The 27,239-nt window shown below is 45.7% G+C and overlaps 1 pseudogene; it reads left to right on the top strand.

Moving 5' to 3' along the window:
• Positions 1 to 16,536: 16,536 nt before the first annotated feature.
• LOC139238059 (zinc finger protein 436-like) lies at positions 16,537 to 19,471 on the top strand (annotated as a pseudogene).
• Positions 19,472 to 27,239: the final 7,768 nt, after the last annotated feature.

The following is a 27,239-nucleotide window of genomic DNA, read 5'->3' as shown; positions in this document are numbered from 1 at the left end:
AATTCATATGTTCTTATGTTCAACCGGTTGGGCTCCTCTTGTGGCCCATTGCAAACCCCCTGCTCCCCGATGGGGCGGTGTGCCCAATATCGCTGGTGGGGGTGGGACATCCGCTCCCAACCTCATGGCTGTTACTGCCCAGATTTCCCCCACCCCTCTCAATATCCTTCCTTAAATCTTCCAACAATCCACAGACCTGTCCTCCATGAATCGGGATTGCTTCATGCCAGGGTCTCAATTAGGACCAAGACTAATCCAATCTCTCAATTGGGTCCAGCCGAATCTTAGGCCCTTGCTTCGGACCAGGACTAATCCTAGGCTCTCAATTGGGCCCAGGCCTGGTCTTAGGCAGTCGATTAGGACCAGGCCTAATCGTAGTTTCTCAATTGGTGCCAATCCTAATCCTAGGCTCTTGATTAGGACCAGACATAATCGTAGGCTCTCAATAGGATCCTGGCCTGCTCTCAGGCTCAAAATTGGCTCCAGGCCTAATCCTAGGCTCTCAATTAGGACCAGGCCTAATCCTAGTCTATCGATTAGGACGAGGCCAAATCCTAGTCTCTCAATTGGCTCCCGGCCTAAACCTAGTCTATCGATTTGTTCCAGTCCTAATCCTAGGCTCTCATTTGGCTTCAGACCTAATCCCAGGCTCTCAATTATGCCCCATGCCTAAATATGTGCTCTCAATTCGGATCAGGCCTAATCCTGGGCTCCCAATTAGGACCAGGCCTAATCCTGGGCTGTCAATTAGGACCAGCTCTAATCTTAGGCCCCCGATTAGGACCGAAGCCTAATCGTAGGCTGTCGGTTGGCTCCAGGCCTAATCCTAGGCTCTTGATTCGGACCAGTCCTAATCCTAGTTTCTCAATTGGCTCCAGATCTAATCCTGGGCTCTCAATTAGGCTCCAGGCCTAAACCATGGCTGTATATTACGACCACGCCTAAGCCTAGGCTCTCAATTAGGCTACAGGCCTAATCCTATGCTTTTGATTCGGCTCCCGGCCTAATCCTAGGCTCTCACTTACAACCAGGCCTAATCCAAGGATCTCAATTGGCTCCAGGCTTAATCTTAGCCCTTGATTAAGACCGGGCCTAATCCTATGCACTCAACTAAGCTCCTAGCCTAATCCTAGGCTCTCAATTGGCTCCAGGCCTAATCCTAGGCTCTCAATTAGGACCAGGACTAATCCAAGGATCTCAACTGGTGCCAGGCTCAATCTGAGGCCCTCGATTAGGTCCAGGCGTAATCCAACGCTCCTGATTTGGATCAGGCCTAATCCTAGTCTCTCAATTAGGCTCCAGGCCTAATCCTAGGCTTTAAATTGGCTGCAGGTCTAATCCTAGGCTCTCAATTAGGACCAGGCCTAATCCTAGGCTCTCGAATAGGACCAAACAAAATGCTGCACTCTCGATTAGGATCAGACCTAATCCTAAACTCCTGATTAGGAGAAGGTCTAATCTTACGCTCTCAATTAAGTGCAAGGACTAATTCTATGCACTCAATTGGCTCCAGGCTTAATCATAGGCTGTCGATTCGGACCAGGCTTAATCCTTGGCCCTCGATTAGGACCAGGCCTAAACGTAGACTCTCGATTCGGAACAGACATAATCCTAGACTCTTGATTAAAACCAGTCCTAATCCTGGACTCCTTCACATGCCACATTAGCGACAGCAGGTCGATCCACTCCCGGAGCGAGGCGAGTAGGGTCTGGGGCACCTGCTGCCTAGGCTGTACCCCTCCCACTAGGCCACTATCAGCGCCAGAGCCTAGGGCCTGTGGGACACCGGCCCAGGGAGCGGGAGGGAAGAGGCCTCGCTCAGCATCTCCTCAGAGGCCTGAATTAATATGCCGATAGGCGCACAGGCCTTTCAGGTAGGCCGAGGGCGAGTTGGGCCTTTCAATGTGGGGCTGAGAGGAAGTTGGGCCTTTCAGGTTTGGCCAAGGGGGAGTTGGGCCTTTCAGGATCTGCCGAGGGGGACTTCGACCTTTCAGGATGGGCCGAGTGGGAGACGGGCCTTTCAGGGTGGGACGAGGGTGAGTCGGGCCTTTCAGGATGGGCCGCGTGGCATTTGGGCCTTTCAGGGTGGGCCGAGGGGGAGTCGGGCCTTTCAGGTTGGGCCGAGGGGGAGACGCGCCTTTCAGGGTGGGCCGAGTGGGAGTTGGGCCTTTCAAGGTGGGCCGAGGGGGAGTCGGGCCTTTCAGAGTGGGCCAACGGCGAGTCAGGCCTTGGCGAGCAGAGATGTTGTCGCGAACGTCCGATGTCGGACTCCGAGTCATCAAGTGTCCGGCCATCGACTGGATCCTTGGGGGTCTCCTCACAGATCTCATCCAGGTTGCTGTAGGAATGACTCCTCCACAGGCTGTTGCGTCGCTGCCTGCTGTAGAGGGAGAGAGAGAGTGAGAGAGTGGGAGAGTGAGAGAGACAGGGAAGGAGAGAGATTAGAGGGAGAGAGAAGGAGAGGGAAGGAGAGAGAAGGAGAGAGAGAGAGAGAGACAAAGAGAGTGAGAGAGAGAAAAAGAGAGAGACAGACAGTCTGAGAGACAGAGAGAGAGAAAGAGAGAGAGACCGAGAGAGAGATAGAGACAGAGAGAGATAGAGAGACAGAGTGAGAGAGAGAAAAAGAGAGCGACAGACAGTCTGAGAGAAAGGAAGAGAGAGAAAGACAAAGCGAGGGAGATGGAGGGAGAGAGAGGTGGAGGCTGAGAGAGAGAGGCAGAGACAGAGAAAGAGAGGGCGAGAGTGAGTGATGGATGGAGGGAGAGAGAGAAAGACAGACAGAGAGAGAGAGAAAGAGCACGATGGAGGGAGAGACAGAGAGAGAGTGAGAGACAGAGAGTGAGTCCCGTGCAAAATCGGGCCCTAGGTTACACTCCCCCACATTCCATCCCGTTCCCCCCCTCCCACTCCACACCGCCATCCCCCCTCCCACTCCGATCTGCTCTGCCCCTAACACTCTGCCCCACTCTCCCTCGCGATTCCACCCGGTTCATCCCCGTCCCTCTCCGCCGTGCTCTCCGCCCGCACTCTGCCCCACTCTCCACACTCCCCTCCCACTCCGCCCCGCTCTCCCCGCTACCCTCACCCTCCACTCCGTTCTGCCCCCTCCCACTGCGCCCTGCTCTCCCGCCTCCCACTCCGCCCTGTTCTCCACCCTCCCACCATGCCTCACTCTCGCCACTCCCCCTCCGACCCACTCTCCCCCCTCTGTCCCACTCTTCCCATACACCCACGCTCCCCATCCCACTCTGACCCGCTTTCTCCCTCCCCCTCCGCCCCGCTTTCCCCCACCCCCTCCGTCCCACTCTCCCGCCTCACGCTCTGCCCCACTTTCCCTCTCCCCCTCTCCCTCTCCCCCGGTCTCCCCCTCGCTCTCCCCCCACTCTCAACCTCAGCCTCCCCGCCCCCCGTTATACCCCACCCCCTCCCACCCACTCTCACATACAATCTCAGAAACACTCTCACACACACTCAAACACACACACACTCACACACACACTCACACTCTCACGCACATATACACAGAGACACTCTCTCTCACACACACACACTCTCACAGACAGACACAGACACTTACGCACAGAATCTCACACACACACACTCTCACACACACACTCACACACACACTCACGCACACACAGAGAGACACACACACACTCACACACATACACACACACTCTCACACATTCTCAAACTCTCACACACACACACGCATGCCACACACACACACACACACACACACAAAGAGGTAGAAATTTACCCATTTCGTTACAATTCATCATGGTTTGTAGCATTCCATTCCGAACCCTGAGAATATGTTCACAGGTAAACTGTGTCCTGAATGACAGGACAAGCAGAGAGAGAAGGAGAGAGAGAGAGAAAGACAGAGAGAGGCAGAGTGAAAGAGACAGTGAGAGACAGAGAGAGAAAGAGACAGAGAAAGAAAGAGAGAGAAGAATCAGACAGATTGAAAAAGAGCGAGAGAGAGAGAGCAAGAGAGAGAGCAAGAGAGGGAGAGAAACAGAGAGAGACAGAGAGAGAGGGAGACAGAGACAGAGAGACAGAGAGAGCAAGAGAGGGAGACAGAGAGCGAGAGAGAGACAGAAAGACAGAGAGAGACACACAGACAGAGAAAGAGAGAGAAAGCGACAGAGAGAAGAGAGAGAGGGAGAGACAGAGAGAGAGAGAGAGAGAGAGAGAGAGAGAGACAGACAGAGAGAGAGAGAGAGCGAAGATACAGAGAGAAAAAGACAGAGAGCAAGAGAGAGAGTGAGAGAGAGATGCATAGAAACATAGAAAATCGGTGCATGAGTAGTTCATTTGGACCTTCGAGCCTGCACCACAATTCAATAAGATCATGGCTGATCATTGACCTCACTACCCCTTTCCTGCTTTCTCTCCATACCCCTTGATCCATTTAGCTGTAAGGTCCATATCGATCTACCCCTTGAATATATCCAATGAACTGGCATGAACAACTTCCTGTGGCTGAGAATTTCACAGTTGAACAAATCTGTGAGTGAAGAAGTTTCTGCTCATCTCAGTCCGAAATGGCTTACCCCTTATCCTTAGCTTGTGTTTCATAATTCTGGACTTCCTCAACATCGGAATCATTCTTCCTGCATATGGTCTGTCCAACCTCGTCAGAATTGCATATGTTTCTATGAGATCCCCTTCTCATCCATCCTTCTCAACTCCAGTGAATACAGTCCCAGTCCATCCAGCCTCTCCTCATATATCAGTACTGCCATCCCGGTAATCAGTCTGGTGAACCTTCGCTGCACTCCCTCAATAACAAAAACCTCTTTCCTCAGATTAGGAGACCAAATCTGAACACAATATTCCAGGTGAGGCCTCACTCAGGCACTGTGCAACTGCATTAAGAACTCCCTGCTCCGATACACAAATCCCTTAGCTATGAAGGTCAACATACCATTCGCCTTCTTCACCGCCTGCTGCACCTGCAAGCCAATTTCAATTACTGATGTACCATGATACCAAGGTCTCGCTGCCTCCATGTTGTTGCCCCCAAATTGGATAATCTCACATTTATCCACATTATACTGCATCTACCATGCATTTTCCCACTCGCCTAACCTGTCCAAATCACCCTGCAGCCTCTTAGCGTCCTCCTCACAGTTCATACCGCTACCCAGCTTAGTGTCGTCTGCAAACTTGTAGATATATCACCCAATTCGTTCATCTAAATCCTTTATGTATATTGTAAATAGCTGGGGCTGCCGACACTGAGCCCTGCGACACTCCACTAGTCACTGCCTGCCTTTCTGAAAAAGACCCGTTTATTCCGACACTCTGCTTCTTGTCTGTCAACCACTTCTCTATCCACGTCAGTACATTACCCCCAATACCATGTGTTTTAATTTTGCACACCAATCTCGTGTGTGTGACCTTGTCAAAACCCTTTTGTAAGTCCAAATACACCACATGCACTTGTTCTCCCTTATCTACTCAACTATTTACATCCTCAAAACAATTCTGGAAGATTTGCTAAGCATGATTTCCCCTTCATAAATTCATGCTGACTTGAACCACTCCTGTCACTGCTTTCTAAGTGCGCTGGCATTTCATCTTTAAAAGATGATTCCACATTTTCTCAACTACTGATGTCAGGTTAACCGATCTATAATTACCCGTTTTCTCTCTCCCTCCTTTTTTAAAAAGTGGTGTTACATTAACTACCCTTCAGTCAGTAGGAATTGATTTAGAATCGATAGACTGTTGGAAAATGATCACCAATGCATCCACTATTTCTAGGGCCACTTCCTTAACTACTCTGGCATTCAGACTATCAGACCCCGGGGATTTATTTGCCTTCAATCCCATCAATTTCACGAACACAATTCCGTGCATAATACGGATTTCGTTCAGTTCCTCCTTCTCACATGACCATCGGTCCCCTAGCATTTCCACAAGGTTATTTGTGTCTTCCTTTGTGAAGATAGAATCAATGTATTTGTTCAACTGGTCTGCCATTTCTTTGTTCCCCATTATAAATTCACCTGAATCTGACTGAAAGGGACCTACGTTTTTCTTCATTAATCTTTTTCTCTTCACATATCTATCGAAGCTTTAGCAGTCAGTTTTCTGTTCCCAGCAAGCTTTCTCTCATACTCTATTTTCCCCTCCTAATTTGTCCTCCTCTGCTGAATTCTAAATATCTACCAGTGCTGACTTTTGCTGCTTTTTCTGGCCAATTTATATGCCTCTTCCCTGGATTTAACACTATCTTTAATTTCCCTTGTTAGCCAGGGTTGAGGCACCTTCGCCGTTTTATTTTTACTCCAGGCAGGGATGTATAATTGTTGAAGTTCATCCATGTGACCTTTAAATGTTTCACATTGCCTCTTCGCTGCCAACCCTTTAAGTATCATTCGACTGTCTATTTTGGCAAATTCAGGTCTCATACAATCAAAGTTATATTTCCTTAAGTTCAGGACCCTAGTCTCTGAATTAACTGTATCACTCTCCATCTTAATCAAGATTTCTACCATGTTATGGTCACTCTTCCCCAAGGGGTCTCGAGCAACAAGATTGCTCATTCGTCCTTTCTCATTACACATCACCCAGCCTGGGATGGCGAGCCCTCTTGTGGTTCCTCGACATATTGGTCGAGAAAACCATCCCGAATACACGAAAGAAAATTTTCCTCCACCAGTTGCAACCAGTTTGGTTAGCCCAATCAATATGTAGATCAAAGTCGCCCATGAAAACTGTTGTACCTTTATTGCATGCATTCCGAATTTATTGTTTGTTGCTTTCCCCAACGTCACTACTATTGTTTGATGGTCTGTACACAACTCCCACTAGCATTTTCCACCCTTTCGTATTCCTTACATCCAACCATACAAATTCCATATCATCGAAGCTAATTACTCTGTTCTGATCATTGACACATCAAATATTGGACACACTGTGTTTGTTACAAAGCTGATTTATTCGATATTTATACACAATAATAATGTCCAGCTCATATATAGGGGTTATTAAATCATAACAAACAAACAATAACTGCCAGAATGAACATGGTTCAGTGCCCAATGAAATCACAATAAATCCTCGTGTATTCAAAAAATTCAGGCATTCAATGTCGGCATGCTTACCCAGCATTCCTCGCGGGTTGAAGATACCGCACACAGACTACAGGAGCTCAGTGCGCAGGCGCGGTCCCTGGCTGTGTTTGGAGCATGCGCGGTCCGAGTAATGGCGGGGGGACGCACGTTTTGCACAGGCTGCTCAGAATTTTCAATTGCAGCGGGTCGGAGGGGATTATTGGACTAGCGGCATGCAGGGGAGGCTTCATTAACAACTTGTGCCTGCCGGAAGCCCGGAGTAATAACCGGAATATTGACGGCTGCAGCTTCCGGGCTTTCGCCCGCTCACAGGGCCAGACTAACGGCGGCCATCTTTGTACAGCAAGTCAGATAAAGCGCTCCGCCATCTTGATTCAGTGAGAAGAATATCGCATGCGCGGCCATCTTTGTGCAGGAACGAAGTGAATGATGTCACTGTCTGTTTCCAACCAGGTCCAAGTGGGGAAAGAAATGTCTCAAATATTTCATTCTCACTCTCCACACTCGGATTTCTCACCATATCCGCTAAAGACGATGCTCAGTTCTGAGCTTACGGTTCATGTCCACACAATTACATTAGAAATAGGAGCAGGAGTATGTCACTTTGCCCTTCGAGTCTACTCCACCTTTCAGCAAGATCATGTGTGGTCTGATCATAGACTCAGCTCCACTTCCCTGCCCGCTCCCCATTACCCTTTACTCACTTATCGCTCAAAAATCGGTCTATCTCTGCCTTAAATATATTCAACGACCCGGCCTCCACTGCTCACTGGGGCAGAGAATTCCACAGATTTACAAACCTCTGAGAGAAGAAATTCCTCCTCAACTCAGTTTTAAACGGCTGGCCTCTTATTCAAAGATGATGTCCTCTAGTTTTAGTTTCCCCTGTGAGTGGAAATATCCTGTCTGCATCCACCTTGTCGATCCCATTCATTATCATTAAGTTTCAATAAGATCACCTCTCATTCTTGTGAACTCCAATATGTATAGGCCCAACCAACTCAACCTTTCTTCATAAGTCAACCCGCTCTTCTCCTGAATCAACCTAGTGAACCTTCTCTGCACTGCCTCCAATGAAACCATATCCTTCCTTTAATACGGAAATTAAAACTGTACGGAGCACTCCATGGTTGGCCTCACCACTACCCTGAAAAGTTGTATCAGGAATTCTCTGCTTTTATACTCCAACCCCCTTACAATAAATGCCAACATTCCATTTGCCTTCCTCATTATTTGCTCTACCTACACACTAACTTTTTGTATTTCATGTACAAGGGCCCCCAGGTCTCGCTCTAATGCAGCTCTTTGCAATTTTTCTCCATTTTAATTATAAATGTATTTTCTATTATTTCTGCCAAAGTGGATAACCTCACATTTTCCCACATTATACTTCATCTCGGAAATGTTTGCCCACTCACTTAACCTGTCTATATCCCTTTGTGTCCTCACAATTTTTGTATCAAGGGGTATGGAGAGAAAGCAGGAAAGGGGTACTGAAGGAATGATCAGCCATGATCTTATTGAATGGCAGTGCAGGCTCGAAAGGCTGAATGGCCTAATTCTGCACCTATTTTTCTATGTTGCTATGTTTCTTACAGCAAACTTGGTCCCTTCATCCAAGTCATTAATATAGATTGTAAATAGTTGAGGAACCAGCACCGAGCCGTACGACATTCCACTAGTCATGTTTGCCAACTGGAAAATTACCCATTGATCCCGACCCTCTGTTTTCTGTTTAGCCAATCCTCTATCCATGCTAATATATTATGCCCAACCCTGTGAGCTTTTATCTTGTGCAGTAACCTCTTATGTGGCACCTTATCAAATGCCTTCTGGAAATCGAAATACACCCCCCACTGCTTTCCCCTGCTCATTACATACTCAAAGAACTCCAGCGAATTTGTCAAACATGTTTTCACTTTCATAAAACCATGCTGAATCTGGTTGATTGAATCATGCTTTTTCAAATGTCCTGCTACTGCTTCCTTAATAATGGACTGCAGCATTTTCCCAACGATAGATGTTAGGTTAACGGGTAGATAGTGTCCTGCTTTTTGTCTGCTTCCTTTTTCAAATAGGGGAGTTAGATTTGCGGTTTTCCAATATGTTGGGATTGCCCTAGAATGTTGGTAGAGTAAACATAGAAACATAGAAATTAGATGCAGGAGCAGGCCAACGCGACCCTTCGAGCCTGCACCGCCATTCAATAAGATCATGGCTAATCATGCAACTTCAGTAGTCCATTCCTGCTTTCTCTCCATACCCCGAGATCCGTTTGGCCGTAAGGTCCATATCTAACACCCTTTTGAATATAACTAATGAACTGGCCTCAACAACTTTCTGCGGCAGTGACCTCCACAGGTTAAGCACTCGCTGAGTGAAGAAGTTTCTCCTCATCTCTGTCCTAAATGGCTTATCCCTTATTTTTATACTGTGACCCCAGGTTCTGGAACTCCCCAGCATCATGAACATACTTGCTGCCTCTAACCTGTCCAATCCCATCAGAATTTTATATGTTTCTATGAGATCCCCTCTCATTCATCTAAACTCCAGTTGATAAAAGCCCAGTTGATCCAGTCTCTCCTCATATGTCAGTCCTGCCATCCCGAGAATCAATCTGGTGAACATTTGGTGTACTCCCTCAATAGCAAGGACTTCCTTCCTCAGATTAGGAGAACAAAACTGAACACAAAATTCCAAGTGTGGCTTCACCAAGGCTCGTTGTAACTGCAGTAAGACCTCCCTGCTCCTATACTCAAATTCCCTAGCTATGAAGGCCAACATGCCTTTGCCTTCTTCATCACCTGCCGTACCTGCATGTCAAACTTCAATGACTGATGTACCATGACACCCAGGTCTCGTTGCATCTCCCCTTTTTCTAATGTCACCATTCAGATAATATTCTCTCTTCCTGTTTTTGCCACCAAAGTGGATAACCTCACATTTATCCACATTATACTGCATCTGCCATGCAATTTCGCACTCACCTAGCCTGTCCACGTCCCCTGCACCCTCTTAGCATCCTCCTCACAGCTTAGTGTCATCTGCAAACCTGGAGATATTACATTCAATTCCTTCATCTAATTTATTGATGTATATTGTACATAGCTGGGGTCCCAGCACTGAACCCTGCAGCACACCACTGGTCACTGCCTGCCATTCTGAAAAGTACCCGTTCTTTACAACCACTGCATATACTATCTCTGCAGCCACTTCTCTTAAGACCCAAGGATGCAAGCCATCAGGTCCAGGTAATTTGTCCGCCTTTAATCGCATTATTTTATCAAATACTACCTCATTCGTGATAGTGATTTTATTATGTTCCTACTGACATAAAGCCCATTGATTATACACTATTGGGATGTTTTAATGTCTTCTACCATAAAGCACTCTTACTATCTGTTTTCATATTTTGTGCTAGTTTACTTTCACAATGTATCTTCACTGTCAATAATTTTTTTAGTTGTTCTCTGCTGGCTTTTAAAAATGTCATAAATCTCTGGCCTCCCACTAGTCTTGGCCACACTATTTGCCTTTGTTTTCAATTTGATAGCCTCCCTTATTTCCTTAGTTAGCCATGGATGGTTATCACTTCACTTACATTCTTTCCTTCTCATTGGGATATATTTTTTTGGAGGTTATGAAATATCTCCTTAAATGTCTGCCTCTGCTCATCAACGATCCCATTCTTTAATCTATTTTCCCAGTTCACTTCAGCCAACTCTGCCCTCATATCATTGTAGGCTCCTTTATTTAAGCCTAGGACCCTGGTTTGAGAACCAACTTTCTCACCTTCCAACTGAATTTTAAAATCAACCTGTTAGCACGAGCGAAATCCTGGAAGAATCACTCGTTGCTTTGCGTCGTTTCCAAACATCAAAACGGTCTTTATTACGCCGGCGGGGAGAAAGCCTCGGGATACTTCAGACACAACTCTCCGCCGAACAAAGACATTCATCGATATTTATATGTTTTACAACAGTTGATTACAATCCACTCAGCCCATGTCGGCCGGACACAATCCAATCATAACGGTAATAGATTACAAATCGGTTTCTTTGGGCCAATTGGGATTGGCACCCAGGCACCGGAGGACTGCGTGATCATTTCATATTTAGCTGGGGCTTACTCGTGGCCTCGTGATATTCGCCAGAACCCCTCATCTCTACTGTCCTTGGGTTCTGCCTGTGTCTAACCTTATCTTAACCTAGTTGCAGGAATTCCTTTGATCAGTATTCTGCTAGGATATCTTTTCTGGGAGTTGCTGATCAGAGTCATTCTGCTGAGCTCGCCCTTTCCTGTGTTCCTGTACACGTAACTGCAATGTCATCAGCTACCCAGAAATGTACTTAAGCTGGTTTGCTGAATTCCCCTAGTGCTTTGCAGAATCCCTGGCAGTCAGTTAATATCTGGCTGCTATTTTATGCATACATACTCAGCAGGTGCCTTTGCCTTTGGAAGCAATCTACAACAAACCATATTATCGTCACTCAATCCTAGAGGATCTTTTACTATGAGATCATTTATTAATCCTGCCTCATTCCTAGATCTAAGATAGCCTAATCCCTGGTTCCTTCCGCAATGTACTGTTCAAATAAACTATCCCGGATCCACTGTATGAACACGTCCTCAAGGCTACACTGACCAATTAGCTTTGTCCAATCAACTTGAATTTAAAAATCATTATTATTATTATTGACGTACCTTTATTGCAAGCTTCCATTATTTGTTGATTTATACTCCGTCCAACAGTGCAGATACTGTTTGGAGGCCTATAGACTTCGCCCACCAGCGACTTTTTCCCTTTATTATTCCTTATCTCCGCCCAAACTGGTTCAATATCTTGATCCTCTGAGCAAATATAATTTCTCACTAATGCACTGATCCCATCCTTTATTAACAGAGCTACCCCACCTCCATTTCCATTCTGTCTGTCCTTCCGAATTGTCAAATACTCGTGAATATCCAGTTCCCAGTCCCGGTCAACTTGCAACCACGTCTCTGCAACGGCTATCAGATCATACACATTTGTATCTATTTGTGCCGTCAACTCATCTATTTTGTTACGAATGTTATGTGCATTTAGATAGAGAGCTTTTACGTTTGTTTTTTTACCCTTTTTTCCTGCTTTTTTCCTCTGTCCTTCAAACTCACTGTCTACATTTTTGCTTTATAATTGCAGCTTTACTTCCCTCTCGAATGAATCTATTCTCAGGTACCTATCCCTCTGCCAACCAAGCATGAACCCTCCCCAACAGCACGAGCAAAAGCCAGCGCGATGATGTTGGTCCCGGCTCTATTGAGGTGCAACCAATCTGGCTTGCAGAGGTCCCACTATCTCCAGAAGCAGTCCCAATGCGACAGGAATCGAAAGATCACCCTCCTGCACCATCTTTTCAGTCACGCACTCATCTGCTCTATCTTCCTATTGCTGTACTCACGAGCTCGAGGCACTGGGAGTAATTTTAAATATTACACGAGAACATGTCACTGTTTAATATAAACCCCGTTCCGGTTTGTATTACATACGACCCTGTCTCTGTTTATATTACATTCGACCCTGTCTCTGTTTATATTACACTGGACCCTGTCTCTGTTTATATTACACTGGACCCTGTCTCTGTTTATATTACACTCGACACTGTCTCTGTTTATATTACGCTAGACCCTGTCTCTGTTTATATTACACCAGACCATGTCTCTGTTTATATTACACCAGACCCTGTCTCTGTTTATATTATACTCGACCCTGTCTCTGTTTATATTACACTGGGCACTGTCTCTGTTTATATTACACTGGATCCTGTCTCTGTTTATATTACACTAGACCCTGTCTCTGTTTTTATTACACGAGACGCTGCCCCTGTTTATATTACACTAGACCCTGTCTCTGTTTATATTACACCAAACCCTGTCTCTGTTTATATTACACTGGACCCTGTCTCTGTTTATATTACACTGGACCCTGTCACTGTTTATATTGCACCAGACCCAGTCTCTGTTTATAGTACACTACACCCTGTCTCTATTTACATTACACTAGACCCTGTCTCTGTTTGTATTACACGAGGCCCTGTCTCTGTTTGGGTTCACCTGCCCCTGTCTCTGTTTATATTACAAAAGACCTTGTCCCTGTTTATATTACACTAGGCCCTGTCTCTGTTTATATTACACTAGGCCTTATCTCTGTTTATATTTCAATAGACCATGTCCCTCTTATATTGCAACAGACACTGTCTCTGTTTATATTACACTAGTCCCAGTCTCTGTTTATATTACACTAGACACTGTCTCTATTTTATTACATGGGACTCTGTCTCTGTTTTTATTACACCAGACGCTGTCTCTGTTTATATTACACCAGACGCTCTCTCTGTGTATATTACACCAGACCGTGTTTCTGTTTATATTACAGTAGACCCTGTTTCTGTTTATATTACACGGGACCCTGTCTCTTTTTATATTACACTTGACCCTGTCTCTTTTTATATTACACTAGACCCTGTCTCACTTTTTATTACACCAGACCCTGTTCTCTGTTTATATTACACCAAATCCTGTCTCTGTTTATATTACACTAGACCCCGTCTCTTTAAATTACACGAGACCCTGTCTCTGTTTGTACTACACCAGATCATGTCTGTTTATATTACACTAGACCCTGTCTCTGTTTATATTACACAAGACCCTGTCTATGTTTATATTACACGAGACACTGTCTTTGTTTATATTACATTAGACCCTGCCTTTGTTTATATTGCACGAGACCCTGTCTCTGGTTATATTACACTGGACCCTGTCTCTGTTTGTATAACACCAGACCCTGTCTCTGTTTATATTACACTAGACCCTGTCTCTGTTTATATTACACCAGACCCTGATTTGCTTATTTTACAACAGTACCCTTTCTCTGTTTAAAATTCACTAGACCCTATCTCTCTTTATTTTACACTAGTGCCTGTCTCTGTTTATATTACACCAGACCCTATCTCTGTTTATATTACACTAGACCCTGTATCTTTTTATATTACACTGGAACCTGTCTCTGTTTATATTACGCCAGACCCTGTCTCTGTTTAAATTACACTAGACTCTGTCGCTGTTTACATTACACCAGGCCCTGTCTCTGTTTATATTACACTAGACCCTGTCTCTGTTTATATTACACTAGACCCTGTCTCTTTTAAATTACACTCGACTCTGTCTCTGTTTATATTACCCCAGATTTTGTTTCTGTTTATATTAAACTAGACCGTGTCTCTGTTTATATTACACTAGACCCTGTCTCTGTTTATGTTACACTAGACCCTCTCTCTGTTTATATTACATGAGACACTTTCTCTGTTTACATTGCAGCAATACCCTTTCTCTGTTAAAATTCACTCGACCCTGTCTTTTTTTATTTTACACTCGAGCCTGTCTCTGTTTATATTACACTAGACCCTGTCTCTTTTTATATTACACTCGAGCCTGTCTCTGTTTATATTACACCAGACCCGGTCTCTGTTTAAATTACACAGGACCCTGGCTCTGTTCATATCACACCAGACCCAGTCTCTTTTTAAAATTAACTAGACCCTGTTTCCGTTTATATTGCACTAGACCTATCTCTGTTTATATGACAGTAGACCCTGTGTCTTTTTATATTACACTGGACCCTGTCTCTGTTTTTATTACATAAGACCCTATCTCTGTTTAAATTACACTCGACCCTGGCTCTGTTTATATTACACCAGACCCTGTCTCTGTTTATATTAGATTAGACCCTGTGTCTTTTTATATTGCACTGGACCCTATCTCTGTTTATATAACGCCAGACACTGTCTCTATTTAAATTACACTCGACCCTGGCTCGGTTTCTATTACACCAGACCCAGTGTCGTTTTAAAATTAACTTATCTCTGTCTCTGTTTATATTACACTAAACCCTGTCTCTGTTTATATTTCACTAGACCCTGTCGCTGCTTATTTTACACCAGACCCTTTTTCTGTTTATATTACACAAGACCCTGTCTCTGTTTATATTACATTAGACCCTGTCTCTTTTTATATTACACTCGACCCTGTCTCTTTTTATATTACACTGGACCTGTCTCTGTTTATATTAGGCCTGGCCTTTGTTCTGTTTATATTACACGGGACCCTGTCTCTGTTTATATTACACTGGACGCTGTCTCTGTTTAAATTACACTCGACCCTGGTTCTGGTTATATTACACCAGACCCAGTCTCTTTTTAAAATTAACTAGACCCTGTCTCTGTTTAAATTACACTCGACCTTGGTTCTGTTTATATTACACTAGACCCTGTCTCTGTTTATATTACACTAGACCCTGTCTCTGTTTATATTACACCAGACCCTGTCTCTGTTTATATTACACTAGACCCTGTCTCTGTTTATATTACAATCGACCCTCTCTCTGTTTATATTACACCAGACCCTGTCTCCGTTTACATTACACTAGAACCTGTCTCTGTTTATATTACACCAGACCCTGTCTCTGCTTATATTACACTGGATACTGTCTCTGTTTATATTACACTAGACCTTGTCTCTGTTTATATTTCACCAGACCCTCTCTCTGTTTATATTACACTAGACCCTGTCTCTGTTTATATTACACTGGACACTTTCTCTGTTTATATTACAAGAGTACCCTATCTCTGTTTAAAATTCACTAGACCCTGTCTATCTTTATTTTACACTCGAGCCTGTCGCTGTTTATATTAAACTAGACCCTGTCTCTGTTTATATTACACTGGACCCTGTCTCTGTTTTTATTACATAAGACCCTATCTCTGTTTAAATTACACTCGACCCTGGCTCTGTTTATATTACACCAGACCCAGTCTGTTTTTGAAATTAACTAGACCCTGTTTCTGTTTATATTACACTCGACCCTCTCTCTGTTTATATGACACTAGACCCTGTGTCTTTTTATATTACACTGGATCCTGTCTCTGTTTATATTCCACAAGACCCTGTCTCTAGTTATATTACACTAGAACCCTGTCTCTGTTTATATTACACCAGACCCTATCTCTGTTTATATTACACTAGACCCTGTCTCTGTTTATATTACACTGGCCCTGTCTTTCTTTATATTACACTCGACCCTGTCTCTGTTTATATTACACTAGACCCTGTCTCTGTTTATATTACACTAGACACTGTCTCTGTTTATATTACACTGACCCTGGTCTCTGTTTATATTACACTAGACCCTGTCTCTTTTTATTTTACACTAGATCCTATCTCTGTTTATAGTACACGAGACCCTGTCTCTGTTTATAATACATTAGACAGTATTTCTGTTTATAAATAGAAGATGAACCTGCACAAAACAGTGGTCTTGCCTCAATTGGAGTATTATGCGCAATTTTGGGCAAAGCACTATAGAAATAATGTGAAGGCCTTTGAGAGGGTGCAGAATAGATTTACGAGAATGATTCCAGAGATGAGGCACTTCAGCTACCTGGACAGACTGAAGAAACTTGTGTTGCAAGGTGCATCGAGTATAAAAGTAGAGAGGTCCTACTGAAACTGTGCAGGGTATTGATGAGGTCACACCTGGAGTACTGCATACAATTTTTATCTCCGTATTTAAGGAAGGATATACTTTCATTGGAGGTAATTCAGAAAAGGTTCGCAAGGTTGATTCCTGAGATGAGTGGGTTGACTTATGAAGAAAGGTTGAGTAGATTGGGCCCACACAAATTGGAGTTCAAAAGAAAGAGAGGTGATCTTATTGAACCATTAAAGATGCTGAGAGGGCTTGACAAGGTGGATGCAGAGAGGATGTTTCCACTCATAGTGGAATCGAGAACTAGGGAGCATAATTTGAGAATAAGGGATGCCTATTTTAAACTGAGATGAGGGGCAATTTCTTCTCTTGAGTGTTGTAAGTACTTGGAATTATCTGCCTCAGAGAGCTGTGGATGCTTGGTCATTGAATATATTCAAGGCGGAGATCGACAGATTTTTGAGCGATATGGGAGTAAAGGGTTCTGTGGAGTGGGCAGGGAAGTTGAGCTGAGTCTATGATTCGGATCAGCTATGATCTTATTGAATGGTCGAGGAGCAGAGTACACAGATTTAAGGATATTGACAAAAGAACCAAAGATGACACAAGAAAAAACCTGTTTGCGTAGCGAGTGGTTAATATCTGGAATGCACGGACTGAAAGGGTGGTGGAGACAGACGCACTGCTGGCTTTCAAATGGGAGTTGGATAAGTACCTGAAAGAAAAACAGTTGCAGGGCAGTGGGGTAAAGGCTGGGGAGTGGGACTGGCTGATGTTCTCTAGCAGAGAGCCAGCACGGGCTTGACGGGCCGAATGGTCGTCTTCCGTGCTGCAACCATTCTCTGATTCTGTGGTTCAAACTCTCTCCGTATCAGCCATATTCCCTTCACCCTCATATACTGATCCTAAGTGCATTGATAATGGAAACGCAGAGCGACCAATCCAGAGCCGCTCTGTACCAGGGTGGGCACTAGATGCGGAAGTCGCCCCCTGGCCTCCTGTGTGGGTCTGTTTGAGCTGGAGTGGAAAAGGGGGAGAAGCTGCTAGATTTCACCCCCAGTACCTCTGAGACCCGTAGGGCCCAACAATTTCCGATGAGAGACTGTCAACGGCGGTGGATTCTAGGGGAGATTAGGTTGAGAAACACACACTGTCCGCACAATATTGAAGCGTATAGCTTGAGGAACATGTATTTCTGCAGAGACTTTCAATGTACAGATTTGTTTCAATCTATTCTTGGGAAGTGGGGTGTCCTTAGCAAGACCAAAATATATTTCCAATTTCCATTTGTCCCTTGACAAGATGATGGTGGATCTTCTCGAACCGCTGCAGTCCGTGTGGTGAAGGTCCTCCCACAATGCTGTTCGCTGAGGAATTCCAGGATTTTCACCCAGTGACGATGCAGGAATGGTAATATATGCTCAAGTCAGGATGTTGTGAGACTTGGGGGGGGGAACTTGGAGGTGATGGATTTCCCATGCACCTGCTGCCCTGCTCCAAGTCCAGGGAGAGGTTGTGGTTGTGGGAGGTTCTGTCAAAGTTCTGGTTCTCGTTGCAAATGTATAAAGTCCCCCACCTTCCCCCTGGTCACCTCTCCCTCCACGCATAGAGTGTTGTGTCGGCCCAGACCGGGTGGTGGGTTCCCGTCCCTGAAGATCATTAGTGACGAGTTGGGTTATTACAGCTTTCATGCTCACTTTTTTTTGCTAATGGCTCCACAAATAGCCAGGTTCATTCAGCTCAATTCCACAACCTGCCTTTGTGTTTTTGTGGGATTTCTCTCACCCAAACTTTTTCCTGTTTGAAATTCACTTTTCAGGGTATTAAACGGGCGGATTTGTCGACCGGAGGCTCAAACCAAACATCACATTAAGATCTGACGGAGTCTCGCGATTCATCAGGATCTGAATATCATCGGCCTTTGGCCATGGAAGCAAAAAGCACTGTTCACAGCGGGGAGAAACGGTACACGTGTTCTGTGTGTGGACAAGGCTTCAGCCGATCATCCAACCTCGAGCGACACAAGTGCAGTGACACTGGGGACAAACTGTGGAAATGTGGGGACTATGGGAAACGTTTCAAGTACCCATCCCAGGTGGAAACACACCAGCGAGGTCACACTGCGGAGAGGCCATTCACCTGCTCCGAATGCGGGAAGGCATTCACTACATCACCCGATCTGCTGAGACACCAGCGATTTCACACTGGGGAGAGGCCATACACCTGTTCTGAGTTTGGGAAGGGATTCACTCGATCATCCCACCTGCTGGAACACCAGCGAGTTAATACTGGGGAGAGGCCGTTCACCTGCTCTGAGTGTGGGAAGGGATTCATTCGGTCATCCACCCTGCTGAGACACCACCAAGTTCACACTGGGGAGAGGCCATTCGCCTGCCCTGAGTGTGCGAAGGGATTCACTAGTTTATCCAACCTGCTGGAACACCAGCGAGTTCACACTGGGGAGAGGCCATTCACCTGTTCTGATTGTGGGAAGGGATTCACTAGTTTATCTAACCTGCTGAAACACTAGCGAGTTCACACTGGGGAGACGCCGTGCACCTGCTCTGAATGTGGGAAGGGATTCAATCAGTCATCAAACCTGCTCACACACCAGCGAGTTCACACTGGGGAGAGGCCGTTCACTTGCTCCGATTGTGGGAAGGGATTCACTACATCATCATACCTGCTGATACACCAGTGAGTTCACACTGGGGAAAGGCCGCTCACCTGCTTCGATTGTGTGAAGGGATTCACTGGATCATCCAGCCTGCTGAGACACCAGCGAGTTCACACTGGGGAGCGACCGTTCACCTGCTCTGAGTTTGGGAAGGGATTCAGTCGGTCATCCACCTGCTGAAACACCATCGAGTTCACAAGTAAATGCAGGGGCTGAAATCTGCTAGTATCGCTGCTGTTAATCACATCCCGACTGGACCATGTTCATTCTGACAGTTGGGGTTTGTTTCCGCTGATGTTAATAACTCCTGTAACTGGACTGAACTTTAATATTTGGGATACAGACACATAAATTAATGTAGCTTTCAACACATTGGTGTCGATTTTTGTCTTTCCCACCCTAGTGTTTAGCATCACCTGTTTGGCACTGCGAAAGGACAATCTGAGGGGAGGATTGCATGGGAGGAGAACTTCACCCTAGACATAGTCCTTCAGGGCCCCACTGAGAGGGGCAAACGGCACTTTGGTCTTTCTCATCTCTCTTCACTGACAGCAAAGTCACCGTGCGGGTTAATTTTGACACGTTTAAGGTGCGGATGATATCCACCCAAGGGTGTTTAAAGAGATGGGACTGGTGCTCTATCAGCCCCTTGCTCATATCTCCATCAGCTCAGTAGAGTCTTGGGTTGTTCCCTGAGATTGGAAGGTAGCACGCGTAGTTCCCATTTTGCAAATTGGGCACAAGTCTGAGTTCAGGAACGGAATGCCGATCAAGGTGACCTCGAAGGTGCTTGAAGGGATCCGGAGAGATGCTGTTTTCCATCCTGAGGAAAGGGAAGGGGCCATTAGAGATACTGTACAGGAATTCCGGTTAAAAAAAAGGCCACATCTTACTAACGAGCTTGCGTTTGTAAAGACGTTCTTAAGTTGGTGGATGGGGGAATCCGGTTGACATTGTCTACCTCAGGGGTGTCAAACTCATTTTCAATGGTGGGCCTGATCCAATATCCTGACACTTGGATTGGGCCACATTCAGTAAAAGCTATTAAAATAGGAATAAATTAAGATAAGCTATATTGGAATTTACATTTAGCTTTTATTAACTGCCGCTGCTCCCGATCCCTGTCATCTCTTAGCTTGAGCATTGGTGAACTGACCCTGTTCAAACTATAACCACATGGATATCGGTGCATGGTTCTGCCTGTGACCACAAGGTTGTGTGACTGCCATTCACAGATAGCGTTTCCTTGTTTCACATCTCCATACAAAGACCATCACTTCTTACATCCCCTTTCTACACAAAGGCAGCAGACATGAGCAAGGACGTGAGGCTTATTAAAAGACACATTTCTTATTACAGCAACGGTTATACTGGGAGAACTGTTCAGTTATTTACCATTACAGGCAACATGCCAGGCAAATCAGTGGCACACCGGCACCTCAACAGTGTTTCATGGGCCGACAGGCTTTTCTTAAATAGAATAGCTGAGTAGATATGAACTTAAACCAGCTTTGCAGGCGGAATGCTCTATTCATACATTGAAGGTGAGAGTGATGCTGTGGGGCACACACTAAGTCCAGTATCTGAAAGTGATTAACAGACTGGGCTTTGTGTTTAGTGATCCCGGGTGTGTTACCAATACCAACAAAGATGAAGCCCAAGGAATAAAAGGGACAATGAATACTGTCTCACTGTGAGTGAGTCAGAATGAGAAGCTTTAACAACAACCGATGTTTCACAAAGGGAGACCTCACCAGACCAAAGGACATTGGTGGCGTTTAATGGGCTGTTTGTGTCACTGGGCTACAGGAGGCTATTTGTGACAGAAGGAAAGCTGGTCACAGCAAACAAACAGTTTACCGGCCTATCCAGGGCCCGCTCTGACCCCAGCTGCTCTCTCTCACTATTGATGGACACTGCTGCAATAATTGCTCCTCTGACCTTTCCTCTGTTGACCCTACTACACCCCTAATACACTGCCCAACACAATCCCCCTCTCCCAACATCCTCACTGTGCTGGAATCCACACCAGTTTCCTCATCTGTTCCTTGTTCTCTCCCTGGATCCTGAAAGTACAGAACTCACTCTTCCCCTCCTGAAGTCTATAGGCTCCAAAACTGAAGCTTGGCAGCCCTCAGTCCGAACTCCTTGATTTATCTCCCCATCTCTCCTCCTCTTTCCCTCTTGGTTGTGTTTCACACTCTGGGCCTTGGGCCTTGCTTGGTGATTGTCAGTATGAACAGGGGATGTGTGTTGACACAGGATGTCCCAGCTCTCCATCCTTTTAAGGGACAAGGAGAGGTCCAGTTGGTCTGAATGGCCCTGCTTTATGACATCACTGCAGTGCCTAGCCTGAGCCCTGCCAATTATGGTCTGGGTTGTGCTCAGTGCTGTTACAGGAAGGGAAACAGGAGTAGGATTCGGCCCGTGTGGAGCCCAGGATTAATGGGGAGAGGTACAGGATCAATTTATACCTTATTGAGAGACAAATGTCAGTGTTGCGGACACTTACTGTCCCTCAGTATCTGTGTCGGGGAGCGACCGATGGGTTCATTCTGTATCTAACCCGTACTGTGCCCGACTGGAGAGTGTTTGATGCTGGGCACGAGGTGCTCAGCTCGATGAGCACAACATATAACCCAAAGATGATCAGAGAAACTCATCAGCTTCTCCCCTGGACACAGTTGCTGAAGGACAGGGAGTGTCTGATAATTTGACTGGTGTCCTTGATCAAATTTAAACACCTCAATCATCTCTTTTTAAAAATTCCTTCATGGAATGTGGGCATCGCCTCTCACCTCTCATTCTTCTAAATGCGAGAGAATATAGGCCTGGTCTACTCCATCTCTCATCGGACATTCGCTCTGATCTCAGGAATCAGTCTGGTGAGCCTTCTTTGCACTCCCTCTATAGCAAGTTTATCTTTCCTTCGGTAAGGAAACCAAAACTGTGCATAATACTCCAGGTGCGGTCTCACCAGGGTCCTGTATAATTGCAGTAAGACATCTTAACTCTTATACTCAAATCCTCTTGTAATAAAGGCCAGTATTGTTATGTTCATAATAATGCAATATAACTGTGTTGTAGATATGAGTAAGTGTGACCTTAGCTCCTTTATTGGTAGAGTGTTGGTAGAGCATGGGAGGCCTGCTTATATACAGTGCTCCATAGGGATGTTGGGATCCATTCGGACTCCAAAAAGGTATGCCCTCTGGTGGCGGTATGATACAGGTTGCATAGTGTTGCATGCATAACAATACTCCCTCCAAAATCAATTGTACACTTATTTACAGGGTGAGACGATATGGGGCTTTTCGCTCCCTTGTCTATCATCTCGGTACAAATGCAGGTGTGGGTGAGTTGGTTTGTTCTTCGCTGGGCTGCTGGGGATGGTGAGTTCAACTTTGTGGTCAACCGTGATGGCGATTGCCACTTGTGTGTGTGTGTTGGAGGGTCGAAGTTGGTGGTGTCCTCTTCGGGTTGTTCATGTCTGTCTGTGAATCGCAGTTTGGTTTGGTCCAAATTCTTTCTGCAATTTAGTCCATTAGCAAGTTTGACCTGAAACACCCTACTCTCTTCTTTGGCTATGGCAGTGCCAGCAAGCCATTCGCGACCAGGTCCACAGCTGAGGACAAATACAGGGTCATTGACTCCAATATCGAATTTCAAGTTTGTGCAATTATGGTACATGCTTTGTCGATGCCGCCTGTGCTCAATATGATCATGGAGATCAGGATGGACATGGGAGAGCCTTGTTTTGAGCACCCTTTTCATGAGCAGCTCTGATGGGAAACCCTGGTGAGTGAGTGGGGTCTGGTGCGGTAGCTGAGCAGGACTCGGGACAGGCGGGTCTGCAGGGAGCCTTCCGACACATGCTTCAAGCTTTGCTTGATAGATTGGACTGCCCGTTCTGCCTGACCGTTGGATGCGGGCTTGAACGGGGCAGATGTGACGTGCTTGCTCCCATTGTGGGTCATGAATTCCTTGAATTCAGCACTGGTGAAGCACGGCCCATTGTCACTGACAAGGACTTCAGGCAGGCCATCCATGGCAAGCATGGCTCGGAGGCTTTCAATGGTGGCAGTGGACGTACTTGCAGATATTATTACACACTCAATCCATTTTCAATAAGCAACAACAACAACCAAAAAATGTTGCCTAGAAACGGGCCCGCAAAGTCAACGTGAATCTTAGACCACGGTTTGGAGGGCCATGACCTCAACTTAACGGTGCCTCCCTGGGTGCATTGCTCAGTTTGAGAGCAAGTGTTTCATTGGCGCATGCATGACTCCAAATCTGAGTCGATGCCAGGCCACCACACATGGGATCTGGCTATAGCTTTCATCATTACTATGGCTAGATGGGTACTGTGTAGCTCGTGTATGAACGTTTCCCTGCCTTTCTTAGGCAAAACCACGTGATTGCCCCATAAAAGAAATTTTATGGACATTTCATCTTTGTGCCACTGGAACGGCATGATCTCTTCACGCATCTACGCTGGGACGCTGGACCAGCTCCCATGGAGTACACAAGTTTTTATAAAGGACAGTAAAGGATCGTGGCTGGTCCATGTCCTGATCTGGCGGGCTGAAATGGGTGACTTTTCATTTTCGAATGCATCCATCACCAAGAGCAAGTCTGCAGGCAGTGTCATTTCCACCCTTTTGGTGGGCAATGGTAGCCGACTGAGAGCATCAGCGCAGTTCTGTTTGCCTGGTCTGTGGTGGATTACACAGTTATATGCAGACAGCGTAAGTGCCCATCGTTGGATGTGGGCAGAGGATTTGGTTTTAATCCCTTTGTTCTCTGAGAATACCGATATGATTGGCTTTTGGTTGGTTTCTAAATCAAACTTGAGACCAAACAGATATTGGTGCATTTTTTTCACCCCGTAAATGCATGCCAGAGCTTCTTTTTCAATCATGCTGTAGGCTCTTTCGACCTTGGACAACTCCTAGATGCATAGGCGACCGGTTGCAATGTTCCCGATTAATTTACTTGTAACACACACTCGACCCCATATGAAGACGCATTGCAAGCTTGCACTAAATGTTTACATGGCTTATACAGAACACGCAGTTTGTTGGAATATAACAGATTTCTGGCTTTCTCAAAAGCAGCCTCTTGTGATTTCTCCCATACCCAGTCATCTCACTTGCGTAGCAGCACATGTATGGTTCTAGCAATGTGCTTAACCCAGGTAGGAAATTATCAAATAGTTGAGGACTCCCAGGAATGACACAGCTCTGTCACGTTCTGTGGTCTCGGTGCATTCTTTATGGCCTCCGTGATTTTTCTCCCAAAGAACTCGAACTCTGGTGCCAGAAAAACACACTTCGAGTGTTTCTACCTGAGTGCCAAGCGGTCTAGCTGACTTAGAAACTCGTCCAGGTTCTTCAAGTGATCGATGGTGTCCCGACCTCTGACCAGTATGTCATCCTGGAAAACCACGGTGCGCAGAACTAACTTTAGCAGGCTCTCCATGTTCCTTTGAAAAATTGACGCGGCTGTTCGAATCCCAAACGAGTCTCTATTGTAGAAGAACAGACCTTTGTGTGTGTTGATGCAGGTGACACCTTTCGAATATTCCGCCAGCTCCTGCATCATGTAGGTCGTGGTCAGATCCAACTTGGTGAATGTCTTTCCGCCAGCCAGGGCCGCAAAAAGGTCGTCTGCCTAGGGTAGCGAGTACTGCTCTTGTAGCAAAAAATAGTTAATCATTATTTTATAGCCCCACAAATTCTGACCATGATATTGCCTTTGAGAACTGGAACAATCGGACTGGCCCACTCGTTGACCTCCACCGTGGCGATGATGCCTTCTCGCTGCAGCCTGTCCAGCTCAATTCCCACATTCGCTCGCATCATATATGGCACCGCTCGTGCCTTGTGGTGGATGGGTCATATATCGGGAACCAAGTGGATCTGCACCTTCGCCCCTGAGCAACTTCCGATGCCTGCCTCAAACAACAACCGGAACTTGCTCAGAACCTGGTCACATGAGGCATAGTCGACGGACGAGAGCGCTCGGATGTCATCCCAGTTCCAGTGGATTTTTCACAGCCAGCTTCTGCCGAACAGTGTGGGACCATCTCCTGCTACAATCCATAGTGGGAGTTCGTGCACTGCTCCATCATTGGAAACTTTTACTGCTGCGCTGCCAATTACAGGGATCAGCTCTTTCGTGTAAGTTCTTAGCTTGGTATGGATACTGGAAATCCATCCAGTTCGACTTTTAGCATGATCGGTGGACATTTCGTGGTGAAGGTGTGTACCCCGTACACTTCTGCCTCCTCGGTTCGAGTCTCTAGTTCAGCCTGATCCACCATGGATCGATCCTCCTCTGCAACGTGGTGGTTAGCAGGGTTCGCAGCTCGTCTGCACATTCGCAGGAGGTGTCCCATTGTTCCACAGCATATTGTTTGAAGCGGCATTGATTGGTTCGATGATCACCTCTGCAGTGCCAACAAGGTGTTAACTGCCTCGCATTAACATTTGATGGAAGATTGTGGGTCAACTGAGGTCGTGCAGCTGCAGGTGTGTACGTTGTGCCATATGCATTCCTGTCTGAAAACGACGTTACTTTGTGTACACTATGTTGCAAAATGTGTTTCTTGTTATCGCAGGTGAACATAATGCCTGGGCTATCGTTGTGGCTTTGCTCAGGTTAGGTGTTTCAATAGTCAATAGTTTGCGTAGGATAACCTCATTGCCAATGCCAAACCTCAAAGAAGTCTCTTAGCATTTCCACAAGGAATCCATCGAATTCGCAATGTCCTGCAAGGCGCCTTAGACGTAGCTCACCACTTCCTGGCCTTCAGACCGTTGATATGTGTAAAATCGGTACTTTGCCATCAGAACGCTTTCCTTCAGATATAGGTGCTGCTGGACCAGCATGCACAGTTCTTCATACAATTTGGTTGTTGGTTTCACAGGAGCTAGAAGATTCTTCATGAGGCCATAGGTTGTTGACCCACAGACGGTGAGGAGGATCGCCCTTCGTTTGGCAGCATTCTCATTCCCTGCCAACTCGTTGGCCACGAAATAATGGTCGAGTCGCTCCAAGAAGGCCTCTCAATCATCCCCTTCTGTGAATTTCTCCAGGATACCAACAGTTCTCTGCATTTTCGCGTGATTGTTCATTATCTCATTGCTTTATTATGAACATAAAAACTGGCAATGTAACTGAGTACTGTAGACATAAGTTAGGATGACCCTAGCTCCTTTATACACACTCGAGTGATGCTACAGCATGGGAGGCTTGCTTCGGTGCCCGCAAGGGATGCTCGGACACCGCCAGTTACACCCTGCCAACCCGAAAATGACCTGCTTATTCCTCCTCTCTGTTTTCTAATCCTTAATCCTTGCAAGTATTTCACACCCAATCACATGAGCCATAATTTTGTTAAATAATCTCTTGTGTGGCACCTCATTGAATTCCTTCTGTAAATATAAATATACCACATCCAGTGGTTTCCCCCTTATCTATCCTGCTAGCTACCACAAAAAATGTTAACAGATTTTCAAGGACAATTTCTCTTTCATAAATCCGTGTTAATTCTGCCCAATCCTGTTATTAATTCCGAGATGCCCTTTTACCACGGACTTAATAATAGATTTTAGAATTTTCCTGACTACTGATGTCAGGACTACCGGTACTGCAAGGGTTTGATACAAAGTAAATCCCATTCCATCATGTCCCAAACACTACCAGGGTTGATACAGAGTAAATCTATGTCTACAGTATCCCAAACACTCACAGGGCAGTTACACACGGGTTATATACAGAGTAAAGCTCCCTCTATACTGTCCCATCAAACTGTCCTAGGGCAGGTACAGTACAGGTTAAGTCCAGCATAAAACTCTCTCTGAACAGTCCCATCAAAAGTCACAGGGCAGCTCCAGCACAGGTTAAATGCAGAGTAACCTCTGCCACTACACTGTTACAT

Source organism: Pristiophorus japonicus, chromosome 25 (assembly GCF_044704955.1).
Source record: "Pristiophorus japonicus isolate sPriJap1 chromosome 25, sPriJap1.hap1, whole genome shotgun sequence".
In the NCBI taxonomy this organism is placed as follows: Eukaryota; Metazoa; Chordata; class Chondrichthyes; family Pristiophoridae; genus Pristiophorus; species Pristiophorus japonicus.
Note: the sequence above shows the minus strand (reverse complement) of the source record. Positions and strands in the feature narration are given on the sequence as shown.